Consider the following 18,764-nt stretch of genomic DNA (forward strand, 5'->3'; position numbering starts at 1 on the left):
CTATTGTACTGCATTCCAGACAGCTGTCCTGCCAAGGAACAGTCTTTGACACCCCATTGAAGGACCTCACAGAGTATTCTGGAGCTATCAACTTTGAGTGACTCAGCTACTGGCCCATGCCTGTGGATCTTTCTGCTCAGGGGCCCAAAAGTGAGGTAAGCACAACAGGTGGATCTGGAGCTCCTCAGCTTGAGCACACAGCCCAGGGATGGAAGCCCTATTTTAAAAGCGGGGGGACAACCATTGTCACATGTAAGGTGGACTGGGAGGAGGGAGAGGGCAGGAGGGATTCCGCCCAACCTGAAACTCTGCCAGACCCTGGAATCACAGAAGAGGTGAGCTCACACAAGAGGAGGGTGTGCTCAGGACTTGTTATTTTTCAAATATCTGTAACTCAAGTTCATTACAAATAAATCAATGGCTTGAGAAATTCCTTTGCTAAGTCTGTGTTCTTTGCTTTCCTGCTATGTTGCCTCTGATGGGGTTAAAACAGAAGCGCAGACAGCCGGCAGCCTACGTGGATCTCTGAGGAAGCAAGTTTAAGCGATTAAGGGGCTCGCATGCTTGTCAGAAACATGTGTTTTTATTTGGTTTGGCAAATATGGCATGAAGATTATTTTACAAAATCTAAGATAATCTTCATGCCATAGGCACTGGAAATGCTTGAGATGATCCTCATGGACTTTAAGGACAAATCATGGATTACTTTCCTGGCTCTTGTCTACACTAGAAGCCTGAGCTTTTCCTTTAGCCCCTGCCTGTTTGTGATCAAGCTGAACAAAGCCATCACATATTTAGAAAGAGCTTGAAAGTGGTTTGATTTAGTTCTGGAACATCCCAGAATCTAATGCATTTTTTGGCTGTAGCCTTTGGAATCAGGACAAGCTGGTGTTTCCATCTGCTTTAGTCTTGCATGTTAATGCTGCCATATTACACATTGTGGGTTGGCTGAGAGTCTGACTATTCACTTCTAGTAAATGCACAATAAAGGGGGAGTTCTGCTCTCATTTCTTGGAGGCATCAGGGCCCCCCCCAGCTGTAAGACCAGTACTGTCCCATTGTATATTGGGAGCAGGGAGGGGCAAGATTTGGAGGGGATGTGCCCAGCAAAAGACAAGATACCTGCTCATTATAATCACATGTGATACTGGAAACTTAGAGAGCTAAGAGTAAATAACAATTCCTGAACTTCCTAGCTAATACTCAGTCCTAAAAAACCTAATAAATCATCTTTGCAGAATAAAGCTTGTATGCCCTATTTTAAAGTGAATAACTAATTGGAGATTTTGGGTAGCATTGTTTGAACATTAAACCCCAGTGCTGATACTGCCACATGGAACTTAACACATACATTAACACTAATATTTTCCATGCTCCAAAGGCCAGAGCATTAAAACATGCAATCAAATATATAGATGCTTATATGATAGTATAATTTATGGGAAGGATTGTCAAAATTGTAATCAACGCTTCCATAACATAGTTTAAGATACATAGAATACAAGATTCTACAGGATAGTTTAAAAGGCTTTTGTCTTTTACAAAAGAACAATTAAGATATCTGATACAAAGATCAGTCAGTCCATTTGTGGCACCAACAGTAAATTAGCAGACAATTAATCTTTGTGGTAAAAGCTAGTAAGACTTAACCTTATATATTTTTCATATTACTGAATATTTTTTCCAGCAAATGTGTGTAAATGTTTTCTAAATTGCTGAAACATTATGTGGAGGTCTCAAAACTGGCCTAGTACATAAAGTTACTATGGGACTCATTCATAAGGGAAGCTACAGATTAAAACATTTAATAGGGGTGAGACCACTAAGGTTTTTTGCAGGTTATTTGTTTAGAACCTATAGAATTTCATAGAAATTATTAACCATTTTTATAGGGTTTATAGTCTTAGAGAGCAAAGCACAGATGCAGGCCTGTTTGTTTTAAGCCATCCTATATAATTCTAGAGCAGAGGTAATAAATTTTCTATTTAAATCTATAGATTAAAATATTATATTTGAGTTTAACCATATTATATTCTATAGGATCTTTTTTTAAAAGGGTGATCCTGCTGTATTTCCTTATCTTTTATATCCAATACTCTCTTCCTTTCTACTTATTTAAATATAAAATTAGAAGTAGAAGTGAAAGCAAACAATAGAGTAATACCAGTCACATCCAAACCAGGATGAACCAACAATATTCATAGGATACATAGACTTCCACTCCCTCTCCCATTTAGCGTACATTGTCCCTTTCTTGTTACACAGCATAGATTCCCTACCAAAACAGGGCAACACCATCTGCTAGGTAGCAACTAAACTTCCAGAGGTCTTCATTTGACTATTGTTCATATGCAAAACAAAAACACTGATGAGTTCAATTTTCATGGGACAGGAATGCAGGCTAAATGTGTTTCCTGCTTTTATTGAACCTGGCCCTAGTTCAGCAGCTTTAGGAACAGATAGTCACAAGGAAGAAAACTGACATGGCAGCTGTCTGCCATTTTCTTGAAAAGCCTTACTGAATTAAGCTTAAGTATCTTTGGAGTCCATTGTATTAAATACAAAGGTTATGTATTATTCTGAGCATTGGGAAGTGTTATGAGCCTCAGAGGACTATGTAGAGTAATGGGCCAGACAAGAATAGACTTTTCAAATGGTTTGCCAGCAGAATCTCTAGGAGGAGTGCAATGCAAGTGCTTATCTCTAGTTATGGATAAGCCCAGCCTTTTTGAGGATTGTCTACTGATTACCTGTTCCCAGAATCTGAAGATCAAAAGGTCCAAACTCTGTAAAGGAAAGATTAACTCAGAACAAACGTGCCCATGAATTGATTAAAGCAGTTATGAACTTGTAACCACAGCAAACCCCACAAAGGGGTTTTCAAAGACTGACTCCTACCAGAGCCCCTATGTGAGCTGGGTAAGGAGAATGATCTCTTGTAAACTTATTAACAAAAAAGAATTTATGTGCATGCTAATACATTCTCTGTTGTGCTTTCACCTTAAGAATAAACCTGCTTGCTTAGAAAGAGCTGTGGGGTAAATTATTATGGCAATTACACTGTTTATAGCAGTGGTGGGCAACGTGCAGCCTGTCAGGGTAATCTGCTGGCAGGCCACAAGACAGTTTGTTTACATTGACTGGTTTGGCCAGGAACGGTGAACTGTGGATGGCCATGCCTACAGATGGGCAATGTAAACCAACTGTCTTGTGGCCCGCCAGTGGATTACCCTGACAGGCCGCATGCAGCCTGTGGTCTGCAGGTTGCCCACCACTAGTTTAGAGTCTCTTGAGAGCAAAGTACAGATGAGGCCTGTTTAGGCCACATGGCTTGCTGGGAACAACATGATGTAAGCAGGGAACTGTGCAGCCTGGAAAATCCTCAGGCAGGAGGGAGAAAGACGAGGGTCTCTGCCCAAGAGAGGTGATAGCTGGCAGTCTTAAAGTGGGTGCCTTTGCTGGACCATGGAGGTGCAGTTACCCTGAATTGTGACTCCTTTTCCTGTTCTCCCTCCCCCCAACCCCAGCCTGATTCAGCTAACGCTTACTCACATGAATAGCCCCACTGACTTCAGTAGTACTACTCTCATGAACGTTTGCACAATCAGGCCCCTAGAGACCATCTTTAAAGACTGTTCCAGACACCTGAATTTAATCCTCTCTAATTTTGGAAGGTAAAGTGAAACATTCTACTGGAGTCTATATTTGATTCCTTGTTACTAGCTAGAGCTGAGTCAGCATCTCCTAATAAGTAATTTATTTAAATTAATTTTGCTTCTGTTCATGAACAGTTTGCAAAATTCTTACATTTATAGAAGTTATTCTACTTTAGTGTTTTCCCCCTGTGTGAACAGCTGATGAATGATCTGTTGTGTATGTCGGATGTTCAAATGTTAAGTGTCACAAGTCCTGTACTGTTGTTTTTCTTCCCCTATTGAACAAAACATGTAACTGACGAATATGGTGCCAACTTTGACTGTTACAATCAAATTTACTATTTGAATATCATTTTCAGTGAAAATTTGGACTGTCTCACTCATGAAAAAACTGTATTTTATTTGTGCTAGAAAAACTTGACTGCTCAAGTAGTTGTAGAAAGTGAACACAAAAGGGTCTGTGAACAGAATCACCAGGAAGCATTTTTAATCTGTGCTTTTGTACTAGAAGCAGGAGTCAAACTAGACTGGCTTGAGGTGGCACTTTTTCATGGGGCCATTATCTTGAGTTCCAGCATCGAAGACCTGATGGTGGTACTGTAATTTAAATGTAAACAAGGTTGACAATTTCACTTTTAATCAAAGTTCACAAGAAATTAGAGAGGTGGTCATCTTATAAAGATATGCTCAGTCTGTGAGTGAAAAGCCTAATTGATACTGGGAGTAGCCAGAGCTTGAATTGTATCAGAAGCTTGGGAGAGGACCAAATCTTATGGTCTTCCAGTCAAACCCCTAAGATCTCTCTCAAAGTTCCTCCCACTCAGAGGGCTGTAATGGATGTTTTCACATCCACAGCAGAACCCCACAGGGCTCAGTAACCTCCTCTCTAGGACTGTATCAATAGGGCATGCTAGAAGCTAGTCTACTTTTTAAACTTTGCCAGTTATCTTCAGGATTACAGTACAATGAATGTGGTATTTTTTTACCCTAACAAACAAGACAGCACACATTTGGGAATAGTTTTTGGTCTGTTTTCTTTTCTCCCGCTTTTCTTCTATGTTTTCATTCATGGGGTAAGCCTACTGGACTGGAAGTCAGGGGATTTGGGTTCTCTCAGTATGGGGCCTGTCAGGGTTCCCTCCCCACGCTGAACTCTAGGGTACAGACGTGGGGACCTGCACAAAAGACCACTAAGTTTATTTCTACCAGCTTAGGTTAAAAGCTTCCCCAAAGCACAAATTCTGTGTCCTTGGATGGTACACTGCCACCACCAAGTGATTTAGACAAAGTATCAGGGAAAGGACCACTTGGAATTCCTATTCCCCCAAAATACCTCCCCCCCCCGCCCCCAAGCCCTACACCCACTTCCTGGGAAGGCTTGAGACTATCATCCTCACCAATTGGTATAGGTGAGCACAGACCCAACCCCTTGGATCTATAGGACACTGAAAAAAAAAAGTCAGGTTCTTAAAAGAAGAATTTTATTTAAAGAAAAGGTGAAAGAACCACCTCTAAAATCAGGACGGAAGATAACTTTAGAGTAACAAAAGACTCAAAACACAGAGGAACCCCCCTCTAGCTTCAGTTTCAAAGTTATGGGGGTGGGGGGGGGGAAGTAGAGAAGGGATAAACTTTTCTTTAATAAAGAGAAATTCACAAGTTGAAAACAAAAAGGTAATCTAATGCGCCTTGCCTTATTTACTTATTCTTTTTTCAATATTGAGATTCACTTTAGGATGGTTTATAGGAGGAGGAGTTTTCTGACCTGGTGCTTCTCTGCTTTCCAAGAGAGCTCACAAAGAGCACAAACAAAGCCCCTCTTTCCCCCCACCCCAGATTTGAAAGTATCTTTTGTCCCCATTGGTTCTTTTGGTCAGGTGCCAATCAGGTTATTTGAGCTTCTTAACCCCTTGCAGGTAAGGAGGAATTCTAGACTAACCTTAGCTGTCTGGTTATGACAGCCCCCCAAATCACAGACTGTGGTGGACAGCCTGTACCATACTGGCTGTGATTTCTTCCTGGAGCTCTAGGAGAAAACAGAGTTAAGACACATGCACCTCTAGATATACTACTGATTATATAAAAACTAACAATATGTCCCACATTTCAAGGGCTGTTTTAACCAGTTGATTCTGGGAAACTTATGGGAGAGTGCATTAGCCACTTTATTAGAAGTTCCTGGAATGTGTTGTATTTCAAAATTAAAATTTTGGAGAGCTAAACTCCACCTAAGAAGTTTGTTATTTTCCTTGACAGTATGAAGCCACTTCAGCACACCATGGTCGGTTTGCAGGTGGATGTAGTTTTTTCAGAGCGTACACAATGGCGTAACATTCCTTTTTGGGGATTGACCAGTGGGTTTCCCTCTCAGACAGTTTTTTTTCTTAGGCTATGTCTACACTATGAAATTAGGTCGAATTTATAAAAGTCAGTTTTGGAGAAAGCGGTTTTATACAGTCGATTGTGTGTGTCCCCACAGAAGTGCTCTAAGTGCATGTAGTTGGCGGAGTGTGTCCACAGTACCGAGGCAACCGTCGACTTCTGGAGCATTGCACTTTGGGTAGCTATCCCACAGTTCCCACAGTCTCCGCTGCCCATTGGAATTCTGGGTTGAGATCCCAATGCCTGATGGGGCTAAAACATTGTCGCGGGTGGTTCTGCGTACATATCGTCAGGCCCCCGTTCCCTCCCTCCCTCCGTGAAAGCAAGGGCAGACAATCGTTTTGCGCCTTTTTTCTTGAGTTACCTGTGCAGACGCCGTACCACGGCAAGCATGAAGCCGACTCAGCTCACTGTCACCGTATGTCTCCTGGGTGCTGGCAGATGCGGTACTGCGTTGCTACACAGCAGCAGTTTATTGCCTTTTGGCAGCAGACAGTGCAGTATGACTGGTAGCCGTCATTGACGTAGTCCAGGGTGCTCTTTTAATTGGACGCCTGGGCAAACATGAGAGTGACTCAGCCAGGTCATTTCCCTTGTTTCATCTCGTGGCAATTCAGTCCTACCGGCAGTGCGCTGTCTTTTAACCTCCAGCCCACAGAAGATGATGGCTAGTCGTCATACTGCACCGTCTTCTGCCGTGCACCCAGGAGATGATGATGGCTAGCGGTCGTACTGCACGGTCTGCTGCCAGCAAGGTGTATAAAGATAAATGAAGTGGCTCAAAACAAGAAATAGACCAGATTTGTTTTGTATTCATTTTCTCCTCCTTCCCTCTGTAAAATCAACAGCCTGCTAAACCCAGCTTTGAGTTCTATCCTTGAGGGGGCCATTCAGTTTCTCGCAAAGCCACCCCCTTTGCTGATTTTAATTCCCTGTAAGCCAACCCTGTAAGCCATGTCAATAGTCGCCCCTCCCTCCGTCAGGGCAACGACAGACAATCGTTCCACGCCTTTTTTCTGTGCAGACGCCATACCACGGCAAGCATGGAGCCCGCTCAGATCACTTTGGCAATTAGGAGCACATTAAACACCACGCGCATTATCCAGCAGCATATGCAGCACCAGAACCTGGCAAAGCAATACCGGGCGAGTAGGCGACATCAGCGTGGTAACGTGAGTGATGAGGACATGGACACAGACTTCTCTCAAAGCAGGGGCCCTGGCAATGTGGGCATCATGGTGCTAATGGGGCAGGTTCATGCGGTGGAACGCCGATTCTGGGCTCGGGAAACAAGCACAAACTGGTGGGACTGCATAGTGTTGCAGGTCTGGGACGATTCCCAGTGGCTGCGAAACTTTTGCATGCATAAGGGCACTTTCATAGAACTTTGTGACTTGCTTTCCCCTGCCCCGAAGCGCATGAATAACAAGATGAGAGCAGCCCTCACAGTTGAGAAGCGAGTGGCGATAGCCCTGTGGAAGCTTGCAACGCCAGACAGCTACCGGTCAGTTGGGAATCAATTTGGAGTGGGCAAACCTACTGTGGGGGCTGCTGTGATGCAAGTAGCCCACTCAATCAAACATCTGCTGATATCAAGGGTAGTGACCCTGGGAAATGTGCAGGTCATAGTGGATGGCTTTGCTGCAATGGGATTCCCTAACTGTGGTGGGGCTATAGACGGAACCCGTATCCCTATCTTGGCACCGGAGCACCGAGCCGGCGAGTACATAAACCGCAAGGGGTACTTTTCAATAGTGCTGCAAGTTCTGGTGGATCACAAGGGACGTTTCACCAACATCAAAGTGGGATGGCCGGGAAAGGTACATGACGCTCGCATCTTCAGGAACTCTGGTCTGTTTCAAAAGCTGCAGGAAGGGACTTTATTCCCAGACCAGAAAATAACTGTTGGGGATGTTGAAATGCCTATAGTTATCCTTGGGGACCCAGCCTATCCCTTAATGCCATGGCTCATGAAGCGGTACACAGGCAGCCTGGACAGTAGTCAGGAGCTGTTCAACTGAAGGCTGAGCAAGTGCAGAATGGTGATAGAATGTGCATTTGGACGTTTAAAAGCGTGCTGGCGCAGTTTACTGACTTGGTTAGACCTCAGCGAAACCAATATTCCCACTGTTATTACTGCTTGCTGTGCGCTCCATAATATCTGTGAGAGTAAGGGAGAGACCTTTATGGCGGGGTGGGAGATTGAGGAAAATCGCCTGGCTGCTGGTTTCGCACAGCCAGACACCAGGGCGGTTAGAAGAGCACAGGAGGGTGCGGTGCGCATGAGAGAAGCTTTGAAAACCAGTTTCATGACTGGACAGGCGACGGTGTGAAAGTTCTGCTTCTCCATGATGAAACCCCCCGCCCCTTGGTTCACTCTACTTCCCTGTAAGCTAACCACCCTCCTCTCCTCCCTTTGATCACCGCTTCCAGAGGCAATAAAATCATTGTTGCTTCACATTCATGCATTCTTTATTCATTCATCACACAAATGGGGGATAACTACCAAGGTAGCCCAGGAGGGGTGGTGGAGGAGGGAAGGACAAGGCCACACAGCACTTTAAAAGTTTAAAACTTTAAAGCTTATTGAATGCCAGCCTTCTGTTCCTTGCCCCCACCGCGTTCTTGGGCGTCTGGGTGAGGAGGCTATGGAAGTTGGGGAGGAGGGCGGTTGGTTACACAGGGGCTGCAGCGGCGGTCTGTGCTCCTGCTGCCTTTTCTGCAGCTCAACGATACGCTGGAGCATATTGGTTTGATCCTCCAGCAGCCTCAGCATTGAATCCTGCCTCCTCTCTTCAGCTTCAGCTCTCTCTTCAGCCTGCCACCTCTCTTCCCGGTCATATTGTGCTTTCCTGCACTCTGACATTGTCTGCCTCCACACATTCATCTGTGCTCTGTCAGTGTGGGAGGACAGCATGAGCTCAGAGAACATTTAATCACAAGTGAGTTTTTTTCACCTTCTAATGTTCACTAGCCTCTGGGAAGGAGAAGATCCTGTGATCATTGAAACACATGCAGCTGGTGGAGAAAAAAAAAAAAAGTCAGTGGTATTTAAAAAAAAAAAAAAAGACATTTTCTAGAACAATGGGTACACTCTTTCACGGTAAACCTTGCTGTTAACATTACATACAGAGCACATGTGCTTTCGTTCCAAGGTCGCATTTGGCTCCCCCCACCACATGGCTAGCCCCTCACCACCCCCCGGTGCCCCTCCAGGCTAACAGCAGGGAACATTTCTGTTCAGCCACAGGCAAACAGCCCAGCAGGAACGGGCACCTCTGCATGTCCCCTTAAGAAAAGCACCCTATTTCAACCAGATGACCATGAATGATATCGCTCTCCTGAGGATAACAGAGAGATAAAGAACGGATGTTGTTTGAATGCCAGCAAACATACACTGCAATGCTTTGTTGTACAGTGATTCCCAAGTACGTGCTACTGGCCTGGAGTGGTAAAGTGTCCTACCTTGGTGGGTGGAATAAGGCTGCCCTCCCCAGAAACCTTTTGCAAAGGCTTTGGGAGTACATCCAGGACAGCTGCAAATGCCAGGGCAAATTAATCATTAAACATGCTTGCTTTTAAACCATGTATAGTATTTTTAAAAAGGTACACTCACCAGATATCCCTTCTCCACGTGGCGGGTCCGGGAGGCAGCCTTGGGTGGGTCCGGGGCGGGGGGGGACTGCCTCCAGGTCCAGGGTGAGAAACAGTTCCTGGCTGTCGGGAAAACCGGTTTTTCCGCTTGCTTGCTGTGAGCTAACTTCATCAATCATCATCATCAAAACCTGCTTCTGTGTTGCCTCCATCTCCATTGAAGGAGTCAAACAACACGGCTGGGGTAGTGGTGGCTGAACCCCCTAAAATGGCATGCAGCTCATCATAGAAACGGCATGTTTGGGGCTCTGACCCGGAGCGGCCGTTCGCCTCTCTGGTAGGCTTGCCTCAGCTCCTTAAGTTTCACGCGGCATTGCTTCGGGTCGCTGTTATGGCCTCTGTCCTTCATGCCCTGGGAGATTTTGACAAAGGTTTTGGCATTTTGAAAACTGGAACGGAGTTCTGATAGCACGGATTCCTCTCCCCATACAGCGATCAGATCCCGTACTTCCCATTTGGTCCATGCTGGAGCTCTTTTGCGATTCTGGGACTCCATCATGGTCACCTCTGCTGATGAGCTCTGGCCAGTGTGGCAAGCTGCAGGTGACCATGCAAACAGGAAATTGAAATTCAAAAGTTTGCGGGCCTTTACCTGGCCAGTGCATCTGAGTTGAGAGTGCTGTCCAGAGTGCTCACAATAGAGCACTCTGGGATAGCTCCTGGAGGCCAATACTGTCTAATTGCATCCACAGTACCCCAAATTCGACCTGGCAAGGCCGATTTAAGTGCTAATCCACTTGTCAGAGGTGGATTAAGGAAATCGATTTTAAGAGCCCTTTAAGTCAAAACAAAGGGCTTCATCGTGTGGACGGGTGCAGGTTTACAATTAGACAGTATTGGCCTCCAGGAGCTATCCCAGAGTGCTCTATTGTGACCACTCTGGACAGCACTCTCAACTCAGATGCTCCAGCATGGACTGAACGGGAGGTACGGACAGAGGCCATAACAGAGACCCGAAGCAGTGCCGCGTGAAACTTAAGGAGCTGAGGCAAGCCTACCAGAAAACCAGAGAGGCGAATGGCCACTCCGGGTCAGAGCCCCAAACATGCCACTTCTATGATGAGCTGCATGCCATTTTAGGGGGTTCAGCCACCACTACCCCAGCCGTGTTGTTTGACTCCTTCAATGGAGATGGAGGCAACACAGAAGCAGGTTTTGGGGACGAGGAAGATGATGATGATGAAGTTGTAGATAGCTCACAGCAAGCAAGCAGAGAAACCGGTTTTCCCGACAGCCAGGAACTGTTTCTCATCCTGGACCTGGAGCCAGTACCCCCCGAACCCACCCAAGGCTGCCTCCTGGACCCAGCAGGCAGAGAAGGGACCTCCGGTGAGTGTACCTTTTAAAATACTATACATGGTTTAAAAGCAAGCATGTGAAAGGATTAATTTGCCCTGGCATTCGCGGCTCTCCTGGATGTACTCCCAAAGCCTTTGCAAATGGTTTCTGGGGAGGGCAGCCTTATTGCGTCCTCCATGGTAGGACACTTTACCACTCCAGGCCAGTAACACGTACTCGGGAATCATTGTACAACAAAGCATTGCAGTGTATGTTTGCTGGCGTTCAAACAACATCCGTTCTTTATCTCTCTGTGTTATCCTCAGGAGAGTGAGATATCATTCATGGTCACCTGGTTGAAATAAGGTGCTTTTCTTCAGGGGACACTCAGAGGTGCCCGTTCCTGCTGGGCTGTTTGCCTGTGGCTGAACAGAAATGTTCCCCGATGTTAGCCAAGGGGAGAGGGGAGGGTTGAGGGGGTAGCCACGCGGTGGGGGGAGGCAAAATGCGACCTTGTAACGAAAGCACATGTGCTCTGTATGTAATGTTAACAGCAAGGTTTACCCTGAAAGAGTGTAGCCACTGTTTTATAAAATGTGTCTTTTTAAACACCGCTGCCCTTTTTTTTCCTCCACCAGCTGCATGTGTTTCAATGATCACAGGATCTTCTCCTTCCCAGAGGCTAGTGAAGATTAGAAAGAAAAAAAAAACGCACTCGTGATGAAATGTTCTGAGCTCATGCTGTCCTCCCACACTGACAGAGCACAGACGAACGCGTGGAGGCAAATAATGTCAGAGTGCAGGAAAGCACAAAATGACCGGGAGGAGAGGTGGCGGGCTGAAGAGAGTAAGTGGTGGGCTGAAGAGAGGGCTGAAGCTCAAATGTGGCAGCAGCGTGATGAGAGGAGGCAGGATTCAATGCTGAGGCTGCTGGAGGATCAAACCAGTATGCTCCAGTGTATCGTTGAGCTGCAGTAAAGGCAGCTGGAGCACAGACTGCCACTACAGCCCCTGTGTAACCAACCGCCCTCCTCCCCAGCAGCCAGGCGATTTGCCTCAACCTCCCACCCCGCCATAAACGTCTCCCCCTTACTCTCATAGATACTGTGGAGAACACAGCAAGCAGTAATAACAGTGGGAATATTGGTTTCGCTGAGGTCTAACCGAGTCAGTAAACTGCGCCAGCACGCCTTTAAACGTCCAAATGCACATTCTACCACCATTCTGCACTTGCTCAGCCTGTAGTTGAACAGCTCCTGACTACTGTCCAGGCTGCTTGTGTACCGCTTCATGAGCCATGGCATTAAGGGATAGGCTGGGTCCCCAAGGATAACTATAGGCATTTCAACATCCCCAACAGTTATTTTCTGGTCTGGGAATAAAGTCCCTTTCTGCAGCTTTTGAAACAGACCAGAGTTCCTGAAGATGCGAGCGTCATGTACCTTTCCCGGCCATCCCACTTTGATGTTGGTGAAACGTCCCTTGTGATCCACCAGAACTTGCAGCACTATTGAAAAGTACCCCTTGCGGTTTATGTACTCGCCGGCTCAGTGCTCCAGTGCCAAGATAGGGATACGGGTTCCGTCTATGGCCCCACCACAGTTAGGGAATCCCATTGCAGCAAAGCCATCCACTATGACCTGCACATTTCCCAGGGTCACTACCCTTGATATCAGCAGATCTTTGATTGCGTGGGCTACTTGCATCACAGCAGCCCCCACAGTAGATTTGCCCACTCCAAATTGATTCCCAACTGACCGGTAGCTGTCTGGCATTGCAAGCTTCCACAGGGCTATCGCCACTCGCTTCTCAACTGTGAGGGCTGCTCTCATCTTGGTATTCATGCGCTTCAGGGCAGGGGAAAGCAAGTCACAAAGTTCCATGAAAGTGCCCTTACGCATGCAAAAGTTTCGCAGCCACTGGGAATCGTCCCAGACCTGCAACGCTATGCGGTCCCACCAGTCTGTGCTTCTTTCCCGAGCTCAGAATCAGCGTTCCACAGCATGAACCTGCCCCATTAGCACCATGATGCATACATTGGCAGGGCCCATGCTTTCAGAGAAATCTGTGTCCATGTCCTGATCACTCACGTGACTGCGCTGACGTCGCCTCCTCGCCTGGTATCGCTTTGCTAGGTTCTGGTGCTGCATATACTGCTGGATAATGCGTGTGGTGTTTAATGTGCTCCTAATTGCCAAAGTGAGCTGAGCGGCCTCCATGCTTGCCTTGGTATGGCGTCCGCACAGAAAAAAGGCGCGGAACGATTGTCTGCCGTTGCTCTGACGGAGGGAGGGGCGACTGACGACATGGCTTACAGGGAATTAAAATCAACAAAGGGGGTGGCTTTACATCAATGAGTATTTCAGGCAGGACTTCACGGAGGGTTTCAATAAGAAATGGTGCACCTGAGTAATTGTTCTTATTGGAACAAGCAGGTTGGTCTGGCCTCTGATTGATACATGGCTAGATTTACCTCGCTGCACCTTCTCTGCGAGTGACTGCAGTGTGACCTAGAGGAATGAGTCCCCTAGACGGAGGAGGGGGGGAAGCAAATGAGTACAAAACAAAGCTGGTCTATTTCTTGTTTTGATCCACTCCATCTATCTTTTACATCTTTGGCTGGCAGCAGACGGTGCAGAAGGACTGCAAGCCATCCACATCTCATGGCTGCTCAGCAGAAGACGGTGCAGTAGGACTGCTAGCCATCCTCATCTCTTGCCTGCCTGGCAGAAGATGGTACAGTAGGACTGCTAGCAATCCGTATCACCTGCCTGCTCACCATAAGATGGTTCAATAGGACTGACTGCAGGACTAAAGAGAATGACCTGGTCAAGTCACTCCAAATTTAGTCCCTGCGCCCATGTCTGCCCAGGCGCTCCTGGCCGACATGGCCAGGAGCACCTCGGACATGACGATGACGGCTGGCTACCAGTCGTACTGTACCGTCTGCTGCCACACGGCAATGGGTTGATGCTGCTGTGTAGCAATGCAGTACCACGTCTGCCAGCACCCAGGAGACATACGGTGACGGTTACCTGAGCGGGCTCCATGCTTGCCGTGGTATGGCGTCTGCACAGGTAACTCAGGAAAAAAGCGCGAGACGATTGTCTGCCCTTGCTTTCACAGATGGAGGGAGAGAACGGGGGCCTGACGATATGTACCCAGAACCACCCGCGACAATGTTTTAGCCCCATCAGGCATTGGGATCTCAACCCAAAATTCCAATGGGCAGCGGAGACTGCGGGAACTGTGGGATAGCTACCCACAGTGCAACACTTCGGAAGTCAACTCTAGCCTCGGTACTGTGGAAACACGCCGTCGAGTTAATGCACTTAGAGCATTTTCTGTGGGGACACACACACTCGAATATATAAAACCGATTTCTAAAAAACCGACTTCTACAAATTCGACCTAATTTCGTAGTGTAGACATACCCTTAGGTGCCACAAGTACTCCTTTTCTTTTTGTGGATACAGACTAACATGGCTGCTACTCTGAATCCTATATAATGTTGACATCTCACACCAAAAGGCAGTCACTTCCCTCTCCAACACATACTGAAAAACATGATGTACCCCAATGTCATTCAGCTTGCTCCATCACGCCAAACCTTAATGGTGACCTGAGCAATATTAAAGCAGAATAACTTCCCTAATGAATACTGTGTGGATCAAATGTCTTGATCTGCTGATAAGAGAGTTTTAGGTCAATATCTAGGTACTTCATGACAGAAGGAATTTGATAGAGTTGGTCCTTTACATTACTGTTAGTTACTAATAGTAAGAGTCCTGAATTCCCTGACTCTGTTAGACATTTCCTAAGAGGAGCCAGAGAAGTGGACCAGTTTTTAATTGAAGTGCCAGGAAGTCCAATTTAACAAAGATCTTTTCTTCCAGTTCTTTGTTAGTGAGTTGAGTTAAATAAGTTTTAAAAACAAAAAGTTAGTCTAAAAAAAATCCTCTCAATTGCTCAGGCTTCGTTTCCTTGGTACTTGTAGTGTGTCCTAATTCTAACTAGGAGTTCTCTAGTCATGGGTAGATTATTGCAGGAAAGACAGGTAGATGAGATCTGAATTAATGTACAAAACAAGCAGAATAAGCAGCTTTCAGGCATTTGTTTGTATGCACAGTACCAATATCCAAGGAGGGACCACCAACCTTTCTGTTTTGCAGGTCACCTTAAAGCAACAGGTTTAAGATTATAAGGCCAGATCCTCAGCTGGTGTAAATCAGCATAGGTCTGACTTCCATGTAGCTACATGAGTTTACAGCAGCTCAGACATTAGCTAATTAGATGAGATTTCTATGTTGGCAGCTTGCTACCTTATTACCTATGTAAATTAAATTTCTAAGCACCTGACCTACTACCTATTTTAATGCTTCCAATAGTCAGTTCATCTTAAGCTCTAACAGGTTTTCTCTAACTGATATAGATGCAAAGTTCAGATCTGGATCCAGATTTCAAACAAGCCCATTGAGGGGAGTTCAGACCTGGGATATGGTTCAACCCACTATGAGAAGAAGAATTTGTAATACTTGAAAGTGTCAGTGCTGGGACCCGCCTGCAAGAGATATAGATATCACACACACTTTAAAAAATGTAAAGCTGACTTTTAAACCTATTCCAGGAGTTAACCTTTGGTTACAAAAAAAAAATAAAATAAAAAGAAAGTTAGGTCCCCCCCATCTCCCCAGTATTTTATAATAGAACTGGTTAAATACCAGAGACAGTTATTTGTCAGGTTGATAAAACACGTTTTAAGTTCAATTAAGTGTAACTTGTCAAATAGCTTGTCTAGGTACTTCTATGGCTCCTATCAGGGTTATCTGAGCATATCACAAGATACCAGTATTTGCCCTGCCCTTGTTTTTAATCATTCCTCACAGTCACATTGCATAGCATAGCATGTGGCTGAGGGGCTCAAAGGATATGATGCAGTGTGTTAGATCACACTTATTTTCAGATCTCTGAACTTCCCTACAATGCTGGTTTGCCAGTCAGCATAGTCTGTCTGTAGAACCAGTGAAGTCCGGCCTGGAAGGATCACTCCACTTCAATTGGCCTTCTCTGGTGGTTATTATGTCAACTGTGTATGTGTATACACACCCACACACCACATTAGGGTTGCCACCTGTCAGTGTTTTACCAGGATCATGCCTTTGAGGTAGCTGGAAGTGGTTCAAATGTCTCAGTTTTTTGTACTTCAGTATAGGAAGCCTAGCTGACAAAGGCAACATGTCCAGAAGAAAGTGGATGTAGATGTATGCCCCATGTATTGTGCTGATCTGATATTGAAGTTTCATTTCTCCCCACCCCTAATCTACATGAGAGGGATCAGGCCTTTGCAGTGCGGTACACGGTGGCTTCAGCCCTGGCAGAGTGCAAACCAAAGTCTTACGCTGCCTTTTGGAGCTCCCCTTCACCTACCTGAGGTCAGCATGGTCTTCGCTACAGACAGCCCCTGTGATTGGGACCAATAACTTTAGTCTGAGTAAAATCATTCTTTCAAATGTCAACTAATGAGTTATTTTCCACAGCTTGCTAAACAGAACTGGTAGAGTCTGCATGCCCTCTAGTGGTCATAGCAATAGTAACATCAACTGTAATATATGATCTTTCAGATACATACTGTAGTTCATTTGGCTACCATTTCTGTAGCACATTAAAATTACATGGCACATTACAACCACAGATCAGATATTCCCTGTTAAGTGCTCACTATCTAAGTTAGGCAAGAATATGTACAAGACAGCACAGGGACAGCCCTGGAGAGAGCAGGCATAGGGATTATTCAGGAGAAGCTTACTTAATGAGTTGGGTTTTTAAGGAGGGATTCAAAGGAGGAGAGAAAAGGCACTTCATAGGTGAGGACAGGGACAGGGTTCCTGGCATAGAGGCCAGCATGTTGGAGGCACGAGGTGAAGAATGGGAGAAGGGGCCAGTAAGGTAAGAGGATCAGGAAGATGTGGCATGATGGTGATGTGAGAACAGGGATCTACAGCCGGCAGAGCAAACTCATGGCCTTGTAGAGCTAGGTAGGGAAGGACAAGGAGCTTGAATATGACCAAAACCTATGGAGATATTTGAAGAGTGAGGGGCTCAGAGTTGTGGGAGAAGAGTACTTCGGCCACAGCAGCAGGTGGGACAGACTGGCAATAGGCAAAGTAAGGCAGGAGGGCAAAATCACTAATCAAGGGTAGACGTTTAGGTCCAGAGTTTACAATAAGAGACGGAAGTACTTCACACTGTTATACAAATCTCTTCATGTGCTTTATCTAAATAGAACAAAGTAGATGTTATTCCCAGTAGCAAGAGGAATCAACTGTGTAAAGACACATACCACAGAACCTATTTGTCCTTTAGGTGCAGCACATGGTATAATTTTTAAAGTTTCCCAAATAGCCATAGGCCTCCTGCTCTCAAATGGGGTACTTTGGTCAAGGTGAACTGCACCCTGTACACCCTTTGCCAGCTGAGGTGGTATAAAATGCAACTCATAGCACTGAATATATGCATGGGCTGGCATCCACCACCAGACTCCGCTAGTGCAAGCAATAGTGTATTTCAGGCCTTGTCAACATGACAAAGTTTAACTTAAGGCAGTTTTTAAACCACTTGAGTGAAGCCAGTGAAAACCCGTGTTGACATCCTGATTTTGGTTTGAGTGTGTCATTTTACTGTTATCTTAAGTCAATTCCTAATTGACTTAGTATTTAGGGTTCACACAGCCCATTGCACTGGTTTAAACTAAATTGATCTAAATGTCAGAGTAAGTTAAATCAGTGTGCTTCTCTCATGTAAGAGAAATTTTTTAGTTTATTCAACCATATTTCTTTCTCCTCCATCTCCCCAACACTGATAGCTGAACCCACCTCATTCAAGAGGAATCTTCATAGGTCTCTGTAACAACCTGGCATCCCCAAGCAGCCCCTCACTCGTGGCATTGTCATTACTCACAATCCTAGTGCATCCCCTTGTGGCATCATCATCCGTCTCATGCAGTGGGACATTTGGCCCCCCAGCCAAGTCCTTCTGGAGTCTGGCCTCTTCCAGGCCATCAGCATTCTGAATAGTATCCTTCACCAGTATTAACACATGTAGCAAACCAAGAAGTCTTCTGCCTCCCCTGGGATTTTATGTCAGTTCCCGTTTCTTCACCAAGTGACTGAAGACAAACCATCACCACCAACTCACTCCCTCCCATACAGGGCTGAGATTTCAGCCTCTTCCAATTCTTTTTATCCCGTGTCCTATTGTCAGGATACCAACCCACAAGGCCATTTCCCTCAAGGCCAGCCAGCCTCCCCCTACTCCAGAAGGGCCAACTACAGAAACTAACCCTGGTTCTTATACAGCAACACCCCACTTAACATTATAGGTACATTCCTGAAAAATGCTACTTAAAGCAAAATGATGTTAAGCAAATCCAGTTGCCCCATAAGAATTAATGTAAATAGGGGTAGTGGGGGTTAGGTTCCAGGGAAATTTTTTTCACCAGACAAAAGACTATATACACCTGTACCCAGATATAATGCAGTCCTCGGGAGCCAAAAAATCTTACCATGTTATATCAAACTTGCTTTGGCCTCAAGGATTTCCGTTCTTAATAGTCACTTTCCACCCTGACTGACCCCTCAGAACCCCCCACCCATCCAACCCCCCCGCTCCTTTTCCTGACTACCCCCTCCAGAGACCCCCCCACCCCAACCCCCCTCCCAAGACCCCACCCAACCCCCTTGCTCCCTGTCCCGACTGCCCCAACCCCTATCCACATACCCCCTCCCCAACAGGCCC

The 18,764-nt window shown here is 45.9% G+C and overlaps 1 long non-coding RNA gene across 1 annotated transcript; it reads left to right on the top strand.

The window, feature by feature from the left end:
* The first annotated feature begins 5,838 nt into the window (after nucleotides 1–5,838).
* LOC122464159 lies at nucleotides 5,839–10,740 on the top strand. The gene is made up of 3 exons (XR_006288079.1): nucleotides 5,839–5,955; nucleotides 6,411–6,415; nucleotides 10,728–10,740. It is a non-coding gene; the product is annotated as an uncharacterized LOC122464159 (long non-coding RNA).
* Nucleotides 10,741–18,764: the final 8,024 nt, after the last annotated feature.

Source organism: Chelonia mydas, chromosome 1 (assembly GCF_015237465.2).
Source record: "Chelonia mydas isolate rCheMyd1 chromosome 1, rCheMyd1.pri.v2, whole genome shotgun sequence".
Taxonomy (NCBI): Eukaryota; Metazoa; Chordata; order Testudines; family Cheloniidae; genus Chelonia; species Chelonia mydas.